Source organism: Halichoerus grypus, chromosome 7 (genome assembly GCF_964656455.1).
Source record: "Halichoerus grypus chromosome 7, mHalGry1.hap1.1, whole genome shotgun sequence".
NCBI lineage: Eukaryota > Metazoa > Chordata > Mammalia > Carnivora > Phocidae > Halichoerus > Halichoerus grypus.
In genome coordinates this window covers 28,051,145-28,074,285 of record NC_135718.1, presented here as the reverse complement: position 1 = coordinate 28,074,285, position 23,141 = coordinate 28,051,145, and the positions used below count along the sequence as shown (strand labels likewise).

Below are 23,141 nucleotides of genomic sequence, written 5' to 3'. Positions count from 1 at the left end.
CAGACTGAGTTAAATGACCAAACAAGGAAAAAGTTATGACAATGCAAGAAATGTTACAACTTACAGTAACCTTTATCCCTCATGGTCAGGGGCACATGAGTTGAGCTCAGCTTGAAGGCTTGTTTTAGATTCCTTCTGAGCACATGGAATCCAACCACTTTTCATTCCTGAAATCGATTATCTCCTTGATACCCGGGAAAGAGGCAGAAATTAATAAGAGAGCTAGAGTAGTAAAACTACAAAGCGATGAAAAATTTCCCAAGGTGAAGGCTTTCCAGGTGTATACTTATCTCCAGGCTCACCAAGTTGCATACATTAAAGATGTGTAGCTTTTTGTATGTCAATCATCCCTCAATAAAGGTCAATACTGCATTTTTTTTTTTAATTTCCTGAATGGGAATTTGGAACCAAGAGCTTAAGTTTCTTTTATTCTGTTCACCCTATACTCCCAAATCTAGAAATCTATCCTGATGTTTCTATCAGCATAATTGATAACAATTTTTTAAAAGCTGAAAAAGAGGAAACTCAAATATCCAACAATAGAAAAAATATTAGATAAATAAGGATACAAGTTTGAAAAATACCTGTGAGTTAAGGATGTAGTTCTTTTTAAAGGGCAGGCAGGCCTCATAAGAAGGAGAGAGTAATGTGTTTATGGTTTGTTAGTCCTTCTTTCTTTGGGGGCTAGAACTTGCTCTTCCTGCCCCCATCTCCTTGAGAAGAGAGAACTATACGGACTTGGATTCCCCCCAAGAAACTTAGGACCCATCCAGCCTTCTTTTCCCCTCACCTTGAGGTGGACTTTGGATGACACAAAAAGAAGCAGTTTTAGTATTAGAAAAGGCTTATTGGAAATTCTCACCCTGAACTCATCCAGAACTGCATGTGATATGGTGCTGCCATTCATTAAAACCAACTGGAAATTTGAAAAAAAAAGGATACATACACATGATGGGTTGTTGTGCAGAAATCAACACTTTGGGTAGTATTTAATGTCATGAGAAAATGCTCATCATAATTCTGGCATATATATCTACAGAGTCCATATTTTATATGTAAATTATACTTGGATGCATTAAAAAAAGGACTAATGTTAGAGAATTTAACAACGTAGTAATGATATCTCTGGGTGGATGCTTTTTATTTTGCTAATTTTTGTTTTATTTTGTTTATTTTATTTTCATTAATTTTTTTCTACGGTGATTATGAGTACTTTCACTTTCAGAAAAAAAGTATTTTTAAAAGCCAGTAGTCAGTAGTTATTATGTTCATAAAGACTTGAGGTGCATTTTCATCTTAGACTCACAGAAGCTCTTGGGTGGTTGCCTTTGCCACACTGGCTCTCCACACCAGCCAGGAAACATGACAGTTCCTTTTTTGACACGAGAGTCATCCATGCAATCACTTTGCTTTTCACCTGTTTGCTCCAAGATTTTGTACTAATTGCTACTTCCTTGGAGACTACAGTTGGGCAAGAATATGGGCGAAGCATGTGATGAGTATGAGAATAGCTGCCGTGAGAAATACAGCATCTAACAGCAGCTCTGAGGAAGGAAGGTAACTGGGGTGGCAAGTGGAAAGGTCAAGAAAGGAAATTTGCAATGAATAGCATTGAAATGGATTTTGAGGGGCGCCTGGGTGCCTCAGTCAGTTAAGTGTTTACCTTCAGCTCGGGTCATGATCCCAGGGTCCTGGGATGGAGCCCAACGTTGGGCTTTCTGCTCCGCGGGGAGCCTGCTTCTCCCTCTCCCTCTGCCTGCCGCTCCCCATGCTTGTGCTCTCTCTCTCTGTGTGTCAAATAAATAAAATCCTTAAAAAAAATGAAGTGGACTTTGGATGACATCCTTTGGAAAAGGAGGACAAATATTTTAAGAGACAAAAAGAAAGCATAGCTACCATTTATTAACCACCCACATGGCAGACGCCTTACAGTGCATTATATTAATTAATTCTCACACAATCCAATGGAGTAGACTTTTGTCATTCTATTTTACAGGTGAGGATTCGAGAGATAAATTGTGCTGGAATCCATCTTTGAGTCAGATCTGTCTGACTACACAGAATGACTTCCTGGGTGTCATCCACACAGGGATAGCAGTGCGTGCAAAATCTGGCAGGTGGGAACATTGCTTGCTCTTGTGGAAGAACAGTCCCACTGTTCTCACTGGAGAATAAGAAAGAAGCCTGGAAAGAGGGTTGGGAGTGAATATGGAAGGCCTCAAATGCCAGACATTTAATTCATTCAGGCAATAGAAATTCAACTGGATTCAGGCAAAAGAAAGACAAAGAAAACTTCCAAACAGAGGAATGAAATAAAAGCTATATTTTATGAAACCTAATCGGACAATAAGGGTTTACTCTGGGGGGAGATTGGAAGCCAGGAAATCAGTTGGAAGTTTGCAGAGCTAGTTTAGGGACAGGAATGAAAGCCTGAATGATGATGGTTACAGACGAATAGAAAGGAATGGGAAGATATGTGAGGCCTCCCAGAGGCAGAACCTGCAGGAATTAGCACCTGACTGGAGGTAGGGTACAAGGGAGAGCAAAATCAAAGCAGCTCCAAGGTCTCAAACCCCTACACCTGGAAGGTCAGTGATGCTATTAATGGGGTGGGCAGGAGGAGAGGGATCAAAAGCAGGTTTCAGGGGCGCCTGGGTGGCCCAGTTGTTAGGCGTCTGCCTTCAGCTCAGGTCATGATCCCAGGGTCCTGGGTTCGAGCCCCGCATCGGGCTCCCTGCTCAGCGGGAACCCTGCTTCTCCCTCTCCCACTTTCCCTGCTTGTGCTCTCTCTCTCGCTGTGTCTCTCTCTGTCAAATAAATAAAGAAAATCTTAAAAAAAAAAAAAAAAGTAGGTTTCAGCATGAGATTCAATTTTAGGTATGTGTAAGTCTAAAGTGCTAATGGGGGGCACCTGGGTGGCTCAGTCGGTTGAGCGTCTGCCTTCGGCTCAGGTCATGATCCCAGGGTCCTGGGATCGAGTCCTGCATAGGGCTCCCTGATCAGCGGGGAGTCTGCTCTTCCCTTACCCTCTCCCTCTGCCTCTCTCTCTGTCTCTAATGAATAAATAAATAAAATCTTTAAAAAATATTTAAGAAATAAAGTGTTAATGGGACACTCAGATGTTGAAATTTGAGGGCTCACTGGACAATTTGGGTTAGAGTTTGAGACAGTAATAAACACTGGTGAGAGTGATGGTGTAGTTAGACGTGTTTATTGGAGCCACAGGAACAGTTGAAATTGCCAAAGGATTGCATGAAAGGAGAAAGGAACTGAAGTTGAGGGGGAAGGAAGAGGAGCCAGAAAGGGAGAGAAAAAGCCGTAAGAGAGGCAGGGGGAGAACCAAGAGTTTTCAAGACACAAAAGTCAGAGGAGGAGTATTTTAAGAAGGGAGTGATTATTGACTGTACCAAACAGTGCTAAAAGGTCAAGTGTTCTGATAAATTAAAAGCCTTCAGATGCTTTAGACTAGAATCTCTCAGGTGACCTTGGAAATTGAGAAGGCTGTGGATGCCTGATTTGGAGAAGTGGGGGTGTTGAGGTTAAAGAGTGGATGGTGAGACAATAAAATAAGTGGCTCCATTTAACTACACAAGTAATTTATTAAGTATTTACTGAATACGTGCACTATGAACTTCTTGCATATCTGCTTGGGGATGTCCTAAGAAACCAAGACCAACCATCCTCATCTTCATGTCCTAAAAGCTTCCCTTGATTCCAACTCCTATTATGGTGCTGGGTTTTATTTTTTTATAGTTTTTTTAAAGATTTAATTTATTTATTTGACAGAGAGAGAGACAGCAAGAGAGGGAACACAAGCAGGGGGAGTGGGAGACGGAGAAGCAGGGTTCCTGCTGAGCAGGGAACCCGATGTAGGGCTCAATCCCAGGACCCTGGGATCATGACCTGAGCCAAAGGCGGACGCCTAACTGCTGAGCCACCCAGGCGCCCCCATGATGCTGGTTTTTAAAAAAAAAACAGCTTCATTGAGATATAATTCACATACCGTACAATTCACCCATTTAAAGTATACAATAATTTTCCATGTGTTCACAGATATGTGCAACTATGGTGCTAATTTTAAAGGAAAAACACTTGGGCATACGGTTCAGAAGTCAACACCTACAATTAATGTTGCAAACGAGGGAGAAGGGGACCCCAACAAATTCTCCACGGGCACCCTATCGAGCAGAGTCACAGAACAGAGTGGGAAGATGCCAAGGGGCTTTGCCTATCATGACCACCAGGTGGCAGCAGAAGCGTTGCCCTCTCTCCGTCAGTCAGAGCCAAACCAGTTTGGAGAGATTGGCATTCAGAGGGTCCAGAGACCATTCCTCTCTCCATCTCCTTCCTGTTGTTTATTCTTTTCTTCTAGGTAACTCTAAAGGTTCACGACAGGTCCCACTAACAGGTCCTAACCCACAGGGATTTATCATTCTGGCGACCTAGTAGACTTCTGTGTTGATCTGAGTCTTCTGAGACGCAGACACCAAGGCTGAGAGGCGGTTGTAAGGTTCTGAGGAAGGAAACAGCTGTGAGAGGAAATTGGGCAGGTGCCCAGGAAGTCTAGGAGAGCTGTCAGACCGTGAGGTAAGTCTGCCCCTGAGTGAAGGAGAGAGTGTGGGAAGGTTGGGTGGATTTCTGCGGCAGAGTTAGTCTAAGAACGTTTGGCCAAGGCCTTCAGCGAGCCAAAATAAACCATCAGGGGAGTTCGGTGTCTCGCAGGATGGGGGGCCCACCTTAGTATGCTTGCTCAGCTCAATTAGTGGCCGGGCAGCTCCTAGGAACGGGAAGTTCCCAGGCTGCTCACCTGGAAGTCTGGTCCAGGTGAATGCTCTTAGTCAGTTATTCATAGTTGGAGGTCCGTGAAACCCATTCTCATGGCCTCCACACCTTCTTTTGGAGAAGGGACAACCTTAGCCCTCAGGCAGCCCTCCCTCTACCAAGTGTCATCTGTGTTCCCCTCTGAGGGGGACAATTCAATCCCTACCTCTCACCTACCCCCACCAGAGACTAGGCTACTCCCATACCCTGCATCTGACTCTGTTCCTGCTCTCCCGGATTAATCCAGATACAAGCATCCTCCCAAGCAAGCCCTACCTTTTTGTGCCTCTGTCTTTGGTTCCTTCTTGCTGATAAACCTGGAAACTTGAAGGTGGTGACAGGACTAGCAATGTGTTGAGTTTAGTCCTGACCCATGGTCCCAGCAGCCAGCCTGTCCTGGCAGGAAGCTGATTGGCCAGCACCAGGCCCCATCCCTTTCCTGAGGTCCCCACTGCCTCAGGTGACACTGCCCAGGCACCTGAGTGGTTGGCAGTGTGGTTCTGGCCTCAGTCAAGGCCAAGTACATAATAGGGCAGCCATAGCTTTGCCAGGTGGTCCAGAGGGCCAGGTAGCTCTTGGGGGTTCAGGATGAAGAAGCTGGCACTTGTCTAGGGAAAGCAGAGGTTTGGTAAGGAGGGTGTTAGGGGAGAAGACTACTGGGTATCCAGCATGACAGGGACCGACTGGGTCAATGGCCCCTGTGGGCCTCCCTGAGTGCCCTTGGGGCTGAGGGGCCTGCTGTGTATGGGGCTCTGGGTTCTCAGAGAACCCATACTCCCCTTGGCTGGTTCTCAGCTAAAAGACAGGCTTGGGAGGGATGGGATGAATACAGCTGGCTCTCTGGGCTGCTTCTTGAAAGGAGGGCATGGGGAAACCAACAATTCTGCAAGAGTATGCCTGGGCCAGATGACTTTGCAAATCCTGAGTCCTCAAGGTAAATAAAAGGCAACAATTCCAGGCTTTAAAAGGGAATCCAGCCAGGGGTGCGTGGGTGGCTCAGTCAGTTAAGCATCTGCCTTTGGCTCAGGTCATGATCCCAGGATCCTGGGGGTCCAGCATGTGGGCTCCCTGCTCACTGGGGACTCTGCTTCTCCCTCTCCCTCTACCCTTCGTCCTCCCTCTACCCCTCCCCCTCTGCCCATGCTCTGTCTCTCACTCTCTCTCAAATAGATAAAGGATGGGGGGAAACATGGTGGAGGAGTAGGGGACGCTATTTCAACTGGTCCCTGGAATTGAGCTGGATATCTACCAGACCACTCTGAGCACCCACGAAACCAGCCTGAGATGTAAGAAGATCTGGATCTCTACAAACAGAATATCGCAGGCGGTTGGTTTTGAGGTACGAAGCGGGGAGCCGTGATTCCACGGGCAGATATCGGAGGATAAATGGCAGCGGGAGGGTGCCTGGCTGTGGGGATCCTACACCGCCGGTGAGTGACAGCCTCGCGCGCTGCGGACGGGCACAGACTCGCAGACCAGTAGCGGTGGGGAAAGGACTTTAGGGCAGCCCCTGGGGTGGAAAACCAGAGCGGCGGGGTCTTGCGAACTGGGAGCGGCTGGCGGTTTTAGAAGCACAAAGGGCAGAAACGTGCTCTGACCTGGAGGCAGGACTGGGGGCGCTGCGGAGGGGCGCACAACCCAGGCCGCTGCAGTTTATAGCAGCAGGGACAGAAACGGAGACGGTGTGGCCTGGAGAGCTCACTGAAGAACAGACTGAGGTCTCTCTGCTCTGAGGCAGAGGGTTGGAAATGGTCTCTTCTGCTCTGACTCGCGGAAGAGACGCGGAAAGCCGCCAGGGAAAGCCACCAGAGAACAAAAGCCCCAAACACTGATTCCCGCTGAGCCCATCCCCCGCCACAGGGGTGCAGGGCAACTCCACCTAAACAGGGTTGCCTGAGTAACAGCACGGCAGACCCCTCCCGCAGAAGACAGGCTGGGAAAACAAGAGGCCAGCAACCCTAAGGTCCCAAGAAAACAGGTGCATCTTGCTTGGGTTCTGGTCAATAATTTGGACTCTATACATTCCTTCAAACACCCATCAACAGAATGACTAGGAGGAGGAGCCCCCAAAATAGAAAAGACTCAGAGATTATGACTTATGCTGCAGATTTACAAATGGATACAGATATAACCAAGATGTCAGAGATGGAATTCAGGCTAGCAATTGTGAAGACAATGGCTAGAATGGAGAAATCAATTAATGGCAACATAGAATCTCTAAGGGCAGAATAAAAGGTGAATTGGCAGAACTTAAAAATGCTATCAGTGAGATCCAATCCAATCTAGATAATCTAACAGCTAGGGTAACTGAGGCAGAAGAGAGAATAAGCGACCTGGAAGACCATATAATAGATAAAAAGGGAAAAGAGGAGGCCAGGGAAAAACAACTCAGAATCCATGAAAATAGAATCAGAGAAATAAGTGACACCATGAAGCGTTCCAATGTCAGAATAATTGGAATCCCCGAGGGGGTGGAGAGAGAGAGAGGACTAGAAGATGTATTTGAGCAAATCGTAGCTGAGAACTTCCCTAATCTGGGGAATGAAACAAACATTTGCATCCTAGAGGCAGAGAGGACCCCTCCCAAGATCAAGGAAAACAGGCCAACACCCCGGCATGTAATAGTAAAACTTGCAGATCTTAGAACCAAGGAAACCATCTTAAGGGCAGTTAGGGGGAAGAGACTCCTTACGTACAGAGGGAGGAACATCAGAATAACGTCAGACCTATCCACAGAGACCTGGCAAGCCAGAAAGGCCTGGCAAGACATATTCAGGGTACTAAATGAGAAGAACATGCAGCCAAGAATACTTTATCCGAAAACAGAAATTTACAGGGACAATCTATAAAAACAACGTCTTCACAGGCAACATGATGACAATTAATTCATATCTTTCAATAATCATTCTCAACGTGAATGGCCTAAACGCTCCCATAAAACGGCACAGGGTTGCAGATTGGATAAAAAGACAGAACCCATCCATATGCTGTCTACAAGAGACTCATTTTGAACCTAAAGATACATCCAGACTGAAAGTGAAGGGATGGAGATCCATCTTCCATGCCAGCGGACGTCAAAAGAAAGCTGGGGTTCTCCCTCTGCCTCTGCCTCTCTCTCTCTCTCTCTCTCCCTGTCTCTCATGAATAAATAAATAAAATCTTTAAAAAAAAAAGGGGGGGGGCACCTGGGTGGCTCAGATGGTTAAGCTCTGCTTTCGGCTCAGGTCATGATCCCAGGGTCCTGGGATCGAGTCCCGCATCGGGCTCCCTGCTCAGTGGGGAGCCTGCTTCTCCCTCTGCCTCTGCCTCTCTCTCTCTCTCTCTCTCTCCCTGTCTCTCATGAATAAATAAATAAAATCTTTAAAAAAAAAAAAAAGAAAGCTGGGGTAGCAATTCTTATATCAGACAAATTAGATTTTAAACTAAAGTCTGTAATTAGAGACACAGAAGGACACTATATCATTCTTAAAGGGTCTATCCAACAAGAAGATCTAACAATTGTAAATATCTATGCCCCCAACATGGGAGCAGCCATCTACATAAGCCAACTGTTAACCAAAATAAAGAGTCATATTGATAACAATACGTTAATTGTAGGAGACCTCAATACTCCACTCTCAGCAATGGACAGATCATCTAAGCAGAAAATCAACAAGGAAAGAAGAGCTTTGAATGATACATTGGACCAGATGGACCTCATAGATATTTACAGAACATTCCACCCTAAAACAACAGAATACTCATTCTTCTTGAGCGCGCATGGAACTTTCTCCAGAATAGACCACATACTGGGTCACAAATCAGGTCTCAACCGATACCAAAAGATTGAGATTATTCCCTGCATATTCTCAGACCACAATGCTCTAAAACTGGAACTCAATCACAAGAAAAAATTTGGCAGAAATTCAAACACTTGGAAGCTAAAGACCACTCTGCTCAAGAATGTTTGGGTCAACCAGGAAATCAAAGAAGAACTTAAACAATTCATGGAAATCAATGAGAACGAAAACACATCGGTCCAAAACCTATGGGATACTGCAAAGGTGGTCCTAAGGGAGAAATACATAGCCATCCAAGCCTCACTCAAAAAAAAAAAAGAAAAATCCCGAATTACCCAACTAACTCTACACCTTAAAGAACTAGAGAAAAAGCAACAAACGATGCCTAAGCCATGCATTAGAAGAGAAATAATTAAGATTAGAGCAGAAATCAATGAATTAGAAACCAGAAACACAGTAGATCAGATCAACGAAACTAGAAGTGGGTTCTTTGAAAGAATTAATAAGATCGATAAACCACTGGCCGGACTTATCCAAAAGAAAAGAGAAAGGACCCAAGTTAATAAAGTTATGAATGAAAGGGGAGAGATCACGACTAACACCAAGGAAATAGAAACAATTATTAGAAATTATTATCAACAACTATATGCCAATAAACTGAGCAATCTGGATGAAATGGAGGCCTTCCTGGAAACCTATAAGCTACCAAGACTGAAACAGGAAGAAATTGACAACCTGAATAGGCCAATAACCAGTAATGAGATTGAAGCAGTGATCAAAAACCTCCCAAAAACAAGAGTCTGGGGCCTGATGGATTCCCTGGGGAAGTCTACCAAACATTCAAAGAAGAAATAATACCTATTCTACTGAAGCTGTTTCAAAAAATAGAAACAGAAGGAAAACTTCCAAACTCATTCTATGAGGCCAGCATTACCTTAATCCCCAAACCAGGCAAAGACCCCATCAAAAAGGAGAATTTCAGACCGATATCCCTGATGAATATGGATTCCAAAATCCTCAACAAAATCCTAGCTAATAGGATCCAACAATACATTAAAAGGATCATCCACCACGACCAAGTGGGATTTATCCCCGGGATGCAAGGGTGGTTCAACATTTGCAAATCAATCAATGTGATAGAACACATTAATAAGAGGAGGGAGAAGAACCATATGGTCCTCTCAATTGATGAAGAAAAAGCATTTGACAAAATACAACATCCTTTCCTGATTAAAACTCTTCAGATAGAGGGAACATTCCTCAAGTTCATAAAATCCATCTATGAAAAACCCACAGCGAATATCATCCTCAATGGGGAAAAGCTGAGAGCCTTTCCCTTAAGATCAGGAACACGTCAAGGATGCCCACTCTCGCCACCATTGTTCAACATAGTACTAGAAGTCCTAGCAACAGCAATCAGACAACAAAAAGAAATAAAAGGTATTCAAATTGGCAAAGAAGAAGTCAAACTCTCTCTTTTCGCAGATGACATGATACTTTATGTGGAAAACCCAAAAGACTCCACCCCCTACTAGAACTCATACAGCAATTCAGTAATGTGGCAGAATACAAAATCAATGCACAGAAATCAGTTGCTTTCTTATACACTAATAACGCAATTGTAGAAAGAGAAATTAGAGAAACAATTCCATTTACAAATAGCACAAAAACCATAAGATACCTCGGAATAAACCTAACCAAAGAGGTAAAGGATCTATACTCTAGGAACTACAAAACACTCATGAAAGAAATTGAAGAAGACACAAAAAGATGGAAAAATATTCCATGCTCATGGATTGGAAGAATAAACATTGTTAAAATGTCTATGCTACCCAGAGCAATCTATACCTTCAATGCCATCCCGATCAAAATTCCAATGACATTTTTCAAAGTGCTGGAACAAACAATCCTAAAATTTGTATGGAATCAGAAAAGACCCTGAATCGCCAAGGAAATGTTGAAAAAGAAAAACAAAGCTGGGGGCATCACGTTGCCCGATTTCAAGTTATATTACAAAGCTGTAATCACCAAGACAGCATGGTACTAGCACAAAAAGAGACATACAGACCAATGGAACAGAATAGAGAACCCAGATATGGACCCTCAACTCTATGGTCAAATAATCTTTGACAAAGCACGAAAAACATGCAATGGAAAAAAGACAGTCTCTTCAATAAATGGTGCTGGGAAAACTGGACAGCCACATGCAGAATGAAACTCGACCATTCTCTAACACCATTCACAAAGATAAACTCAAAGTGGATGAAAGACCTCAATGTGAGACAGGAATCCATTAAAATCCTAGAGGAGAACATAGGCAGTAACCTCTTTGACATCGCCCACAGCAACTTCTTTCAAGACACATCTCCAAAAGCTAATGAAACAAAAGCAAAAATGAACTTTTGGGACTTCAGCAAGATAAAAATCTTCTGCACAGCAAAGGAAACAGTCAACAAAACAAAGAGGCAACCCACAGAATGGGAGAAGATATTTGCAAATGACACTACAGATAAAGGGCTGGTATCCAAGATCTATAAAGAACTTCTCAAACTCAACACCCAAAAAACAAATAATCAAGTCAAAAAGTGGGCAGAGGATATGAAAAGACACTTCTCTGAAGAAGACATACAAATGGCTAACAGACACATGAAAAAATGTTCATCATCATTAGCCATCAGGGAAAACCAAATCAGAACCACATTGAGATACCACCTTACACCAGTTAGAATGGCAAAAATGGACAGGGAAAGAAACAACAAATGTTGGAGAGGTTGTGGAGAAAAGGGAACCCTCTTACGCTGTTGGTGGGAATGCAAGTTGGTACAGCCACTTCGGAAAACAGTGTGGAGGTTCCTCAAAAATTTAAAAATAGAGCTACCCTATGACCCAGCAATTGCACTCCTGGGTATTTACCCCAAAGACACAGATGTAGTGAAAAGAAGGGCCATATGCACCCCAATGTTCATAGCAGCAATGTCCGCAATAGCCAAACTGTGGAAAGAGCCGAGATGCCCTTCAACAGATGAATGGGTAAAGAAGATGTGGTCCATATATACAATGGAATATTACTCAGCCATCAGAAAGGATGAATACCCAACTTTTACATCAACATGAATGGGACTGGAGGAGATTATGCTAAGTGAAATAAGTCAAGCAGAGAAAGTCAATTATCATATGGTTTCACTTATTTGTGGAACATAAGGAATAACATGGAGGACATTAGGAGAAGAAAGGGAAAAATGGGGGGGGGGGAATTGGAGGGAGAGATGAACCATGAAAGACTATGGACTCTGAAAAACAAACAGGGTTTTAGAGGGGGAGGGGAGAGGGGGGATTGGTTAGCCCGGTGATGGGTATTAAGGAGGGCACGTACTGCATGGAGCACTGGGTGTTATACAAAAACAATGGATCATGGATCACCACATCAAAAACAAATGATATATTGTATGGTGACTAACATAACATAATAAAATTTAAAAAATAATAAATAAATAAATAAATAAATAAATAAATAAATAAATAAATAAAATATTTTAAAAAGGTGGGGAATCCAGCCAAATCCTGTTGTGGGAGCAGCAGAGAAATAGCCTGGAAATCCACCATGATTATATTATATTATTTTACACCTTAAATGTCAAAGGCGAGGCTGAAGGCAAGCATGGGATTTTTCCCTTTTCCCTCTTGGACAGGGAGAGTGGAGAAAAAAGGTAAAATGGCAAGTGGAGTAGAAGGAAGATGCCTCTGGGTAACCAGGGGGCCTTCAGACTGTAATTTGCCTGTGGGCCAGACCCTAGGTTCCAGGGTTTATGGAGCCTGGATGGGACCATGGGGGCAGGGGTGGGTGGTGGCAGGGTAGAAGAGAGATGGGACCCATCAAGTCTCCCACCCACTCTCTGCTTAGCATATTTGTTCTGTGCTTGGAAAGAACTCCTTGCTGGATAGTCTGTGAAGTACCTACTACACACCCAGCAGCTGTACTATTTCTACCACATCACACTACCACTTCTGCCCAAGCCCTGAGCTGGCACAACTTTCCTGAGCCTTGCAAAATAAGGTTAAATATAGGGGTAAATATTAATAGACAGTCAAAGCACTTAGCACAGTGCACATAAGTAGACACTAAAAGAATGCTAAGTGGGTCTGTTTCAAGCCCATCCTCTCCCCCTAACCAGGTCTAAAGCACCTTTGTTAGGAAGGGTGAACCTATACTCCACATCTTATATTCACACTGTGCCATGAGCAGACATTATCTTGCCCAAATGACTACTGTGCTTTGTCTTGTTTCTCTTAGAAATCTGTGAGCTCTCTAGGGGTGGGACAGAACTCTGGCTCCATTCTCCCCGCTGCAGAGCACAGCTCTGACTTTTTGCTGGGCACATGGAAGCTCGGTCAACACTCAATCCCCAGGTGGACACACTGGTTCAGAGGGACAGCATTGGCAAGCAGCAGGCTCTTGGCTGGAAAAGGCTAGCAGAGAGGACACAGAGGGAAGCTTGGCTCGGGACACAGCCAGCTGCCCTCTGGACCCTGTGCCCCACTCAGCTGCTGTGTCAGTGCAAAGCAGAAGTGACATCAGCTATGGAAGAGGTTACTATCAGGCAAAGGGAAGGCCATGGGAGATAAAACTATCTGTGCTCCCTGGCATGGGATTGAAGGGGGAAAGGTTGTGGGGTTGGGGCCCAGTTCTGGCAGGGGCCTGCAGGGAGCTACAGAAAGGGAGAAAAAGGGGAGGAGAGAAACAAGAGTGAGGGGGGAAGAGCTAGCAATGGCTAGGGTCCTGGCCCTTTCACTTGTGGGAGGGAGGCACTGGTTTGGAATTCTGGAATACTGATGGTGATGCCCTCAGGGCACTCTTAGCAACTAAGGGAAGCAAATGGGCATATACTTCTCTCTGACCACAGAAGAAAGGCTGAGGCCCCCCTCTCCTCTTCCCACTTTGGCTCAGAGCAGAATCAGGACAAGAAAAACTTTCTTTCAGCTCATATGTTATGGGAGCTGCTGGGCCTGTTTCTGTCCTATATCCTGTGCTGTCCATCTATATGGAATCCTCAAATGTGGGGCTGCCTTCCCAGAATGGGGAAAGATGCCCTGCAGCAGGTCAGGCCGCCAAAGAAATCTCCAACCTGGCCTGGTCTGTGATCTTCTTGTCCCCAGGGTCTTACCTACCCAGGCTGTCACTCCCTAGGTCACATATTATGACCCAAGACATTAAGTGCTCCAAATCACACTATCTCATCTGGAGACATAACCCAAAGTCCTGGGGATAGATAGTATGGCCTGGTAGAGGCCCTTCCCCTGGTACGTACACCTGCACATGTAAGCACAAGTCCAGAAGATGTGCTCAAGGAACCTACTCAGTGGGGTAGCAGTTTAAAGTCTCTATCCTTCTTCTGAGCACATAGACTCATCAACTGCCCATTTACACTTTCACCCTAAATGGCCCCATGGGATTTAGCACCACCATCTCCTCCAGAAAGTCTTCCCTGATTCTCCCAACCTGGTCTGCTGTGTACCTCTTCTCACTGTGTGCGAAGCTCCATCATCCAGTCATAAGGATCTCCTCCACTATGGTGATTGCCCAAGGTCAGGAGCTCCTTATGACCTCAGCACTTAGCACTATGCCTACGACCATGTGATGTTCCATAAACGTTCACTGAAGGTAAGAACCAACATAGTCATGGAGGTGTGGGGGCCCCATCCCTTATTTCACTCAAGCACCTCCAGAAGCCAGTGGTGCCAGGACAGGATCGAGAAGGGCAGACCAGCCTGGCCCCCTCTCCTCTGGGAAGGAAGAGGGGAGTCGACTCACCCTAGCTCTCCGGATTGTCTGCTGCCTGTGACTCAGCTTGGGCCAAGGGACAGGGAAGATTCCAAAGCCCAAGAGGGTCCTTCCCCCATCTCTCCACACAGAGAACTGGCTGGGGCAAATGCCAGGCCAGATGCAGGAGCTGGCTTCCCTCCCTTCTCCACATTGACTGTATCCCATGGGAAATCCTGAGGTCAGAGTTGCGAGGACATTGTGTACAGTGCTGGCCTCTTGCCCTGCTGCCACGATGCCATGGACAGTGTGGATGGACAAATACGTGGGGCTGGTTGGATCACAACTGGTCTCGGTGTGCTTGTTTATTTGAGCAAGCTGACACTTTAATCTCAGGACCTAGAAGGGCTGAGCCACAGCAGCTGGGAGAAGGCTTGGGTCCAACACCTATAGGTCATGGGGGAGGGGATGGGCCTAGTCTCTGTGACTCATGGGGTAGGGACTTAGGTCAAGGGAATGTATCATCTTTACTTAGGTATACCCAGGAGCTGACTTAGATCTGTGTTTTGAAGTGTCAAAGTGTGAGGAAAGAGAAGGTAAGAAGGACAGAGCTAGAGGGCAGCTGGGCCACGCAACAGTGGTGAGTTGCCTGAGTGCCTCTGGGGCTCCCAGCCAGTCCTCCTGGGGCCTTCCCTCCCCAGGCTCAGAGCCTTATGGATGTTGCTGGCCTCTCCTTGCAGGGAGCCCGGAAGGGCAAAAGGAAGGGAACATCAAGTGGGCTGTCCAGGTTGCATGAAGATCTGTGAGCATACCTCCACTCAGCCCCCCACCCCCATTTGACATCTGGCTGGGGACACTCACAAACCCACAAGGTAGGCTTTCCACAAGGACCAGACCCCATCACTGAGCTGCAGCTCCATCTTGCTCTTCCTATCAGCAACCTAATGCTCCGTAAGTCCATGGATGTGTCCCCAAGCTCCCTCTCCCTGAATGGGTCAAGAAGAGAACAGGGAGGCCAAAACTGTCCCCAGTGCTGGGGCCCATCCATGTCATGAGGCAGCATTCATGAGAATCACAAGATGTCCTGGGATAAAGGTCACTCGTGTGCAGAAAGCCATTCACAGGGGCCCTAATCCTGTCCCCAAACACCTGGGAGATTGATTCACTCTGGGGAGGGAAGCACATGATGATCCAGGTCTGCCTGCCCCCATTTCACAGAAAAGAAACTGAGTGGCAAAGCATTGAAAGAACAAACCTGGGAGTAGAGTTGGAAGAAAGAAACAGGCTACTGGAATCTTGCTAGTTTCCCTCCTCCCAAGTGGCCGTTTATGACTACAGTGTCACCCCCTTGCCTAACTGTGGCCTAGGGAAAGAAACTGAAACCTACAAAGGGTGTGGTTTTGATGGCCACAATGCAACGCAGTGTCAGTACCATGATGCCCAGGACTTGGGGTCTTCCACATGAGTCCAGGAAGCAGAGACCAGCACACAGTGTGTGCCCAGACATTTCAGAACCCTTGGCCAGGCCATGTCAGAGTCACCAGAGAGACTGCCTTGACAGACCTGGCAGCTGATTCTGCAGCAAAGAGTGACTCACAGCCACAGAGGTGAGACAGGGAGATGCAGCAAGGCTGCTTCTTCAAAGCCCAGGGAAGCTCTGGGAGGAGGCACCCCCCCTCCCCAGGCCTGGAAGCCTCCCCTTCAAGGGAGATCATGGCTTCCCAGGGAAGTCTTCCCCCCTCTCACTGGGCCGCTTCCACCGTGAAGCCCAAAGCCACGCTTGTGGCCATGAGGTCATGAAAGGGAGGCAAAGCCACTGAGAAGTGCCCACCCATTCAGGAGACAGAGCAGTCTCTCTCATCTCCTCTGACAGTGACCTGCCTGGGGTCACGTCCTTCCTTTGTCAGGGAGAGGAATTTTGACAGGACAATCAACATCTTTACCCTCTCAGCAGTGCCCTCTCAGAAGAGTCCTCTGACTGCCCACCCTTCCATCAGGCGTCCCTACAAGACAAAGATCAAATAGATGTAGCAGTGCAATTGCTGGGTGTCGTTCAGCTGCCAGGACTCTGATGGGAAGCCAAAGCAAGTCAGAGTTAGGGCACAGGATTCCTCAGAAAGATCGCTATCCCTGATAGAGGCCAGGAAGTTTGGGAGGTCAGGTGGAGAGACTCAGGCTGCTCTGGTGAGCTCTGCCCTCAGGCTGTCCCCTGCAACTGTGTGCAATCTACAAATCAACGTCACCTGATGGAGTTTCTGCCCATTCTGGGCCAGGCTCTGAGCACATCCGTGAGGGTGAGTCTTGATTACAATATTTGTTCCTCAGAGGGGAGCCAGAAAAGTCATAGGCTAGCGGCAACTCAGCTAGGAAACTTATAAGACCCACACACTGAAGCACCAGGCTTATAGGACAAGAGGACAGAAACAGGAAGGAAGGAAGGAAGGAAGGAAGGGGAAGAGAGGAGGGAAGGAAGGGGAAGAGAGGAGGGAAGGAAGGAAGGAAAGGAGGGAGGGATGGACCTTTGGGTTCCTGTTGAGCAAAGGTGATGCCCAGAATCTGCAAAGTTCCTGCATTTAGTAGAACTATTACTTTAAATCCCCTTATCCTTTCCCCCCCCTGCACCTGAGCTTCTGTGTTTATTTTGTTAATTATCTCTCCCACTGGAATGTAGGCTCCATGAGGGCAAGAACATGGAGCTAACTCACCAGTGATACCAGCTTCCAGAACAGTGCCTGCCTGTTTAGTAGGGGCTCGATAGATATGTACTGTATTTTGAATGAATGAATGAAGCAAGCAACTTCTAGGACTCCCTTTCCTGGCTACATACTCTGGTTCCCAACCCTTCCTAGCTGGGTTGAGGTAAAATGATCATACGCTGAAACGTGCACTTCATAGGCGTTCAGTTTGATGATCTTGAACAATTGTATATATTCAGATAACTGCCACCCAAAACAGGATATGGAATGTTTCTATGACCAAAGTCTTCCCCCTGGCCCATTTCAAATCAAGGCCCCTTATCCTGAGCAACCACATTCTGACTTCTCTCCCTGGAGATTAGTTTTTCCTGCCAGCAGACTTCATATAAAGGGAACGAGCCATTTTGTCCTTTCAGCGGCTAGCTTCTTCGCTGTGCATGTTTTTGAGACCCATCCATGTTGCTGCATGTCTCTGCTGTCCATTCTTTTCCATTCAGAGTGTCTGTGCTGGATGAATGGCCCATCAATCACTTATCTGGTTTCCTATGGGCAAGCTTTGGGGATGTTCCCCTTTGGGGCAATAATGAATGAATCTGCAATGGATTTTCTTGTACAAGTCTTCTTGTGGACATGGGTTTTCATTTCACTTGAAGAAATTCCCAGGAGTGGAATTAATGATTCTTAGGATAGACGAATGTTTAACATTATAAAAAAACTGCCAACCTATTTTCCCAAGTGGTTGTGACATCTCATGCTTCCACCAGCAATGGATGAGCATTTTAGTTCTTTCACGTGCTCACCAACATTTACGGTTCTCAGTCTTTCAAACTCAGTCATTCCAGTGAGTATATAGCGTTACTCACTGTAGCTTTTTCTCAGAAATGCTTTTCTTGAGATAAAATTTACACACCCTACCGTTTACCCACGTAAGTTGTACAATTGGTGGCTTTAACTATAGTCACAATGTGGTGCATCCATCAGCACCATCAATTTTAGAACACTTTCATTACCCCAGGAAGGGTAATGCACTCCTTAGCCTTCAACCACCCTCTTCAATCTCCCTCCTAACTCTGTCCAAGCCTTAGGCCACCCTTAATCTACTCCATTTTTATAGATTTCCCCATCCCGGACATTTCCTGTAAATGGGATAAGGAAGTGTGTGGTCTTTTGTGATAGGTTTCTCTCACTTAGCATTGTATTTTTGAAGTTCATGTACATTGTGGCTTGCACCAGCACTTCATCATCATTATTATTATTATTGCTGAATAATAGTCATTTGTAAAAACATACCACATCTTATTTATCCATTACTCATTTGATGGACATTTATGTTGTCTCCACCTTTTCTATTATGAATACTGCCGGATGAATATTTGTGTACAAGTTTCTGTGGGGACATATGTTTTCATTTCTCTTGGGTATATACCTGAGTGGAACTGCTGGATCAGATGGTGACTCCAGGTTTGGCCTTTGAGGAGCTGCCAAAATGTTTTCAAAAGTGACTCTACCACAATTGCACTACTGGGTATTTACCCCAAAGATACAAACGTAGTGATCCGAAGGGGCACCTGCACCGCAACGTTTATAGCAGCAGTGTCCACAATAGCCAAACTATGGAAAGAGCCCAGATGTCCATCGACAGATGAATGGATAAAGATGTGGTATATATATATACGACGGAATGTTATGCAGCCATCAAAAAATGCAATCCTGCCATTTGCAATGACGTGGATGGAACTAGAGGGTATTGATTATGCTAAGCAAAATAAGTCAATCAGAGAAAGACTATTGTCATGTTATCTCACTCATATGTGGAATTTGAGAAACAAGGCAGAGGGTCATAGGGGAAGAGAGGAAAAACTGAAACAAGACGGAACCAGGGAGGGAGACAAACCATAAGAGACTCTTAATCTCAGGAAACAAACTGAGGGTTGCTGGAGTGGAGGGGGGTGGGAGGGATGGGGTGGCCTGGTGATGGACATTGGGGAGGGTATGTGCTATGGTGAGTGCTGTGTATTGTGTAAGACTGATGAATCACAGACCTGTACCCTGAAACAAATAATACATTAAAAAAAAAAAGTGGCTGTATCATTTCACAATCTTACCAGCAGCATATGAGGATTCCAGTTTCCCCACATCCTTGCCAACACTTGTACTGTCTTTTTAAAGAAGACACCCTAAGTATAAATTATCTCATGATGGTTTTGACTTGCATTTCCCTGAGGAGGATAATGAGATTGAGCATCTTTTCTTGTGCTTATAGACCATTTGTGAGTCTTCATTGGAGAAGTGTCTATTCAATTTTTACTTGGGTCATTTGTCTTTTTATTATGGAGTTGCAAGAGTTCTTTGTATGTTCTACGCAGAAGTCCCTTATCAGATATGTGATAAGCAAACATTTTCTCCCATTCCGTGGGCTGTCTTTTCTTTTACGTGATAATATCCTCTGAAGCACAAAAGTTTTTAATCTTGACAAAGTCCAAATTATCTATTTTTTCTTTTTCCTTAGGTGTAATAACTGAGACTAGTGATGCTGAACAATTTTGATGTGCTCAATGGTTCATTTTTGTATCTTCTTTTGTGAAGTGTCTATTCAAATCTTTTGCTATTTTTCTTATTGAGTTGTTTATCTTCCTTTTTTTTTTAAAGATTTTATTTATTTATTTGACAGAGAGAGACAGCGAGGGAGGGAACACAAGCAGGGGGAGTGGTAGAGGGAGAAGCAGGCTCTCCGCCGAGCAGGGAGCCCGATGCGGGGCTCGATCCCAGGACCCTGGGATCATGACCTGAGCCAAAGGCAGACGCTTAACGACTGAGCCAGCCAGGCGCCCTCTATTTCTTTAAAAAAAGAAAACCTGTTGGATTTTTATAGGGATTAAATTAATCTACAGAACAACATGGAGTCTTCCCATCCATGAACATAGTATATATCTTTTCTTATTCCCTCTAGTTCTTTAAGAACTTTTAAATTTCTATCAAAAATGCTTTGTTGTTTTCAGTGCAGATATCCTGCAAATAGTTCTTTAGATTTATTCCTTTCTATATGATATTTGTGATGCTATTTAAGAAAACATATTTAGAATATATTGTTTTCCAATTATTCTTTAATAGTATACGGAAGGAAATTTTTTTTTATCTTGACTTTGTATCCTTGACGTTTCTTTCTTTTTTTTTTTTTAAAGATTTTATTTATTTATTTGAGAGAGAGAGAATGAGAGAGAGCACATGAGAGAGGTTAGCGTCAGAGGGACAAGCAGACTCCCTGTCGAGCAGGCGCCCGATGCGGGACTCGATCCAGGGACTTCGGGACCATGACCTGAGCCGAAGGCAGTCGCTTAACCAACTGAGCCACTCAGGCGCCCCTGTATCCTTGACGTTTCTAAATTTGCTTGCCAATATTGGCAATTTGGGGTAGAATTCATAGAGTTTTTCGTATGCACAATTATGTCTCTGCAAATAATAACAGTTTTCTTTTTCCTATCTTTATGCATTTCATTTCTTTTTCTTGCTATTATTTATACTAGCTAGGATTTTAAGTGCAATGTTGAATGGAAGAGGTAAGAGCAGACATGCTTGCCTGCTCCCTTATCTTAGCAATAAAGGATCTAATATTTCACCATTAAGTATAATATTAGCTGCAGGTTTTTTGTAGATGTTCTGTATCAAGTTAATGAAGTTTCCTTCTATTCCTAGTTTTCTAAGAGATTCCTATTTTGAATCCCACCCCCAGCTTTAAGAACAGTACTGAGCCCTCTTACTGTTTCCTTCTGCCACAATCAGTATGACCCAAATGCACAGTGACTTCCTTTATTCTCAGGAACCAGCTCCGTGCCTAAAGTTTCCTATACATTTCCCTCCTACTAGGCCCCATGAAACAGATGAAAGATGGCAGCAGGGGCCTTGTCTCAAGGAGCTGGGGGTTTGATAGGAGAGATAAGATACATGCAGGTGATAATTCTTAAGTCTGTGTAAGAAGGGCCATAAATGATGCCATAAACTCTCTGGAGGCCCCAAGTAGGAGGGAGAGAATGTCCAGCAGTGGTGAAGTTGATGGTGAAGTTGAGGGAAAGATTTAAGAAAGGGATGGAGTTGAATTTGCCTTGAATGGTGACTAATATTTGGACAGGCAGAGTAGAGGGGAAGAAAAAGTTGGGAAGATGGAACATGATGGATGGCTCCGCGGTAGAGCCCTCTTCAGGCACAATTAAGGGTCCAGCCCGCAAGAAACTCTGGATCTTCTCTCTTGAGGAATAACCCTGTGATTGGTAGAGGAATTAAGTCAAGAGACACTGCAGAGCAAGCCTGAAGAGGAGCAGCATGTGCACAGACTTCTCTCCTCCACGCCCAGCTCTTCTGAGCTATGACAAGACCGGCTGTCCATAACTGAAATATCTAGTCTCATTCAAGACTCTTGCACTGGCCAGGGAGCCAGGACCGGAATGGAGGCGCTGGTGACTGGCCAGGGAGTTGGCCTAACCTGAGACCAGTGGCCAACAAGGGAGCTCCTTAGTCCTCCTCCCAGGCAATCCCAGGTGCCTCTCTTCCTGAGAAGCCAATGGTTGGCCCAGAGCTCCTTCTTTTCTCCTCTTCTCAGAGGAAGGATCCTGGGGGAGTATTTGGGAGGCCTGGGTGTGGAAGGAGGCTGGGAGAATGCATGCCCTGTCTGGTTCTGAGCTAACTCTGAATGGCAAGGCACCACAGGCCCAGAAAGACGGGGGGCATGAGGGACAGGTCAGCGAGGTCAGAGCATCTCAGGGACTGGGGATTCTGGGAACGGACCTAGACTTGAGGGCTCAGCTCCTGGCTGCTGTGACCAGAAACAAGTGCCTTAACCGCTCCGTATCTCACTTTCCTCATCTTTAAAAGGTTAGAACAGACAACCCACCTCCCCGGGGTCGCAGTAAGGATGAAATAAAACGATCCTTGTGACTTGGCTTGTAGTAATAATGCGATACCTGTTAGTTACTTGTGCGGCACGTACCAGTCAGTCCTCGGGCCTGCGTCTGTGTGAAAGCACGTGCCTGCGCTTCCTGCCTTTTTCCTTGAAGGCGATCCCCAATGACAACCTGGCAGCCTGAAGAATCCCCAAACATCCCGCACACGTCCCAGCCGCCTGGGCAGAGGGATGGGATCCCCCCACCCCCCCGCCGCGCTGTGCCTGGCGGTGACTGTCCCCTGCTGGGCGCGCCCAGTGGCAGAACACCGTGCGCGCGTGCAGTTCCACACACGCGAACACACGCGCGCGCGCGCACACACACACACGGGGGCGCGCGCGCGCGCGCGCGAGGCCTCGGGTTAGCACGGCGGGGCTGGTGCGCGGAGCGGGGCCGTTGTTCCGCAACGGCCCCCGGCCCGGCTCCGCGCGGGGAGCTGTCCCTCATGCCCCCTGTCAGGCGGGACCCCGTCGGCCTCCTGGGCTCGCGACCCCAGCTCTGAAGCCACGTCTGCCCTCCCAAGCGTCCCTGCGAGCGGGAAGGCGGGAGCGAGCCGCGCGCCGTGGTCCGGCCCGGGGCTTCCCCGCTGTTGCCGGGGAGACTTCCGCGGGCCCGTCCGGCCGCCGAGTGCGGGGGGCCGGTCCCGGGAGGGTGCCCACCCCCCACCCCAGACCCGCCTACCCCCGGCCCCGGTCCTCTCCCGCGAGCGGGGGGAAGGCTCCCGAGCGCCTCCGAGGCGGCGGAATGCGGGGCACAGGCCCAGCGGCCGGTGGAAGCGGAGCCGAGCAGGAGAAAGAGAGGGGAGGGGGAGCGAGTAGCTCGCGGCCAAGGGAACAGCAGATTGCGCCCAGCCAATGGCAAGGCCTGGGGAATCTCCTGGCCGGGCCTCTGTCCCGTGATCTTTGTCCCCAGGTCTCACCTAGCAAGCAGTCAGTGAACTCTCTGGCCCTGGCCCTGGTCCGAAGAACTTTCTCCCCAGGTGTCACCCAGCTTGTCAGTCGCCTGGTCATGCACTCTGCCCAGAGACATTACCTGTTCCTGGCCACACTACGTGATCTGCAGACATACCCTCGGGACAGAATAACCTGTTAGAAGACCCTTCCCTGGTAAGCAACCTGTACACGTGAGCATGGATGCACACACACACACACAC

At 46.5% G+C, this 23,141-nt stretch overlaps 1 protein-coding gene across 1 annotated transcript in view; it reads right to left on the bottom strand.

Moving 5' to 3' along the window:
- The window catches only part of PKD2L1 (polycystin 2 like 1, transient receptor potential cation channel), a 95,244-nt gene that overhangs the window by 33,420 nt on the left and 38,683 nt on the right, over positions 1-23,141 (bottom strand). The window contains exon 3 of the mRNA XM_078077237.1: positions 65-184. The gene's annotated coding sequence lies outside the window, so the exon portion shown is untranslated. The remainder of the gene's footprint in view (positions 1-64; positions 185-23,141) is intronic.